This window comes from Octopus bimaculoides, chromosome 12, assembly GCF_001194135.2.
Source record: "Octopus bimaculoides isolate UCB-OBI-ISO-001 chromosome 12, ASM119413v2, whole genome shotgun sequence".
Classification (NCBI taxonomy): domain Eukaryota; kingdom Metazoa; phylum Mollusca; class Cephalopoda; order Octopoda; family Octopodidae; genus Octopus; species Octopus bimaculoides.
The window spans coordinates 41,835,369-41,838,989 of NC_068992.1; positions in this window are offsets into that span (position 1 = coordinate 41,835,369).

A 3,621-nucleotide genomic window follows, 5' to 3' on the forward strand; every position below is an offset into this window, starting at 1 on the left:
TATATATATATATATATATATGCATGTATGTATATGTGAGGATGCACACACAGTCACCCTCACAGACATACATAAGTTAATAAGAACGAAGTTTCATTATGAATTGACGACATCAATTCAGTGTCTCAAATATAAATATTTTTGTTTAAAACGAAAATGCGTTCTTTTAGAAATCAAATTCCATTCACTCATTGAAATATTTGTCCCTAACGGATAGTAATTCTGCGTATTTCCGTAATTTGTCTCATATGAACGAAGAATATAACAGTAGCAGTTAAATTAAACCTTAGAAGGCAGGTAACAACATGAAATAACTTAAAATACTACACGCAGTGTGTTCTGTAAAGTTATTTTGTAAATGAACAAAATAGTGATTTTTCACGTGTAATGGCGTTATCTCACTATAATAATTACAACAATTTTTGATAATAACTGCAGAGATATGAGACACAATACAAATATCAGGTTTCATATAGTGTCTCATATTCTAATTAAAGATTCAAGTTGGCCAAGAATGTATCAACAATTTTACTGAGTATTTTGTTAAGCTCATTACGCAATCAATTCGTTTCGCATAAAATCGCATTGTATTGTACGTTAAATGAATGTCTTCTACTACAGTAGCAGCATAATTTACGAGGAAAATTTGATAAATGGAATCATGTATGTATATTCCATTCTGTTTTTAATTAATTGAACGCTAGCTGCAAGGAAGAAACTGGTTTCTTACACAGACACAAAGTTCCATCTCTGGAATACAGATAACAAAAACCAAGTCACATGTACGTACATATGTATATATATATTTCTTAGAATTCTTTTTCAAATTCTCATGATAGTCCAAGCTGGTCTCTAAGAAAGCGACAATATTTTTGTGATAAGAGAGTTCCCGGTGTTTGTAAATACGTGGTTGAGTTGGTGTGTCGATGAACACACCCGAGTCTTTGCATTTATCCACATAAGAGTCTCAGGTGGATAACGTAATGGAATGTTTTACAAACTTTCACTGTACCACTATTTGATTAGATTTGAAGAATCCGCGTTAGTCTCTTCTGCTCTTTCTGCATGAAACTGAGTGCTTAGATTTTTCTTCAAATTCCTCGGTATTCCCATGCACCTACGATGATCGGTACAAATGAGTCCTCAGCCAGTGCACTAGGGCTGTAAGTTCCGCTTTAATTCACCATAAATGTTCGGGTTTTCCTGGAGTTTTGATTGTACATTCACATACCATGGGTATGTGGATCTTTACAACAGTGCATGCCTCTTCTCCCCGTCCCCACAGAACAATACCAGGTCTGTCATATTTGCAGCGAAATGCTGTTTTTATTGGAGTGCCCTACAAGTATTCATTGTTTTTAAAAGGGTGAATACCTATTGATTCTAACATGCCTCTGGTGGTTAGGCCCGGACAGTCCTTTCTGGGGATAGCGTTGTAAATAACTTTTGCAACTATGCCTTAAGGCAGGCTCTATGTCCTAGACACTTTGAGGCAACTGCTGCTGATGTGGTTGACATCTTCCACACTGGTGTAGAAAAAACGACATTTTCTTTTATCAAAACGTGGAGGTTTCACGGTATGTTTGTCTCTTGTTTATCAGGTATTTAGTAGCTGTAACCTCTTCCTGGATATACAAGACATATCCTTCTACGTGGGTTGCAAAGTATCATTTTGCTGGTATAATGCCTACTTCTCCTCCGAGCTTCTATTTAAGTTGGTTAGTGCAATCACCTTTGATTTAAATGAAAAAGTAGTATTCTCAAAGTACCTGTGCCGTAGATCTTTTCCAACTTTGAAGATGCCGTTGCTCTCATTTGGAAAATGTACTCATTTTTTGTTTGCTGCTTAGCAGGTGCTGTCTGACTGATACAATGCGACATTCAAAGACTATTTAAACTGATCGAATACTTCTACGGCCATCGCTTCGTCTTACATAGATCCTATCGGTGTCATTGTTCGCTTGGAATTTGCCACTGGTGATCAGAGCCTTTCTTGCTTTGATGTCCTGGCAGCATATTTCGTCGTGTATGCAGTCCAATATTCCAAATATTGGTACTAGCACTGGCACTACAAAAGCAATATCAGTATGGTCTTGTTAAATGCGGACAGCTCTGAGTTCCATATTATCCGGAGTCTAAGGACTCTTTTCTTATTCTGGCTTTAGTGTCAGTATGCAACATTCTCATCGATCCCGAAGTATTTCTACTTTTCATCATTAAAGACAGAAGAGATAGACAAGACGTTGATCTACATGTCTGTCTGCTTGATAAGCTTTCCTGGGCTGAGTATCATGTATGAGCATTTATCTTGCCCAAACTACATTCGTATATCTCGTGAGAATATTGTGATTGGTTCTAACTGTCTCATGATGTTGACCATATTATCAAAATATAATTTTAAGTTATCAACAACAAATCTGTGGCTGGCATTCATTTTATTCTTTTCTACATATCTCAGCCTGTAGCCTTTGCATTTTAGTAACACAGCTGACAAGGTGTTCACTACCGCTAAAAAAACACAAGGTATGGACACACACACACACACACACACACACACACTCACACACACACACACACACACACACACACACAAATATAATGTATGTGCGCGCGCATATATGCAGTATATGTAAGTTGGTTTCTAACAAATGGTCATTATTATTGTTATGCTTAAACTAAATACCTCACACATGCACACACCCAATTGTTTTTGCTTTTCATTTTAGGTACTAGTTTTCGAAGCATGTAAAGGCTTTATGTAACAGCATGTAAATTATTTAGAAAATTACTATTTCTAAATCTCACAACGAGAGATATTCAACAACAGTACTAGATGAAGGGAAATAACCCGGAAATCGCGATTCACTGATATTGTTTTGAGCTGAGTGGGGGCGCTAGATTTCCTTGTTCGAAAATATAAGGTCAGACATCGTGTCGTATAGCCAGCTGGAGACGATGTCTCCTGGGGCTAAATTACACCAACATTCGTCCTAAACCAGGACTGCCATGTTATGTTGGCAACCAATCTTTATTATATGTAAATTAGTATTATGAGAAAGTGAATGATCTGAGAAGTAATGAAGTGACTATTTAAGTTTCTTCGTTTTAGCGCTCAGAATTAAGTTTGGTTGTGTTTTCGATGAAAAGATTTTATAGAAATTCATCCATCAAAACATCGCATACTATACCATTCAAATTAATCTTTTAAAATTGGTTCGATATGTATTTCACAGGTTTCTGAAATTCAACTGAAATAAATTAGTTAAATTCCAAACGAAATTTGCTTGTCTGACAAAGAAGCAAATCTGGTTATGTATAGAATCTTCAACTCCTACAGATGCTTTCATTAGTGTAAACATTATAAAAAGGGCATCTTCTTAGTTTCAGTAATTAATGGTAAATCATGGAAAATATGGCTTCAAACACGTCTCGAAATGAATAAAGTTAAATTCTATACCAAACACATTACACAAGACACGCTTTCTTTATACCATAAATGATTACTTCAGTATGTGGATCGCTTGTATGAATCACAAGTAATATTCTAAATTGGTTTCTTTATTTTATATATCTCCAACATTGCAGGGATTTTAGGTTTTCGTTTCATGAGAATGAAATCGA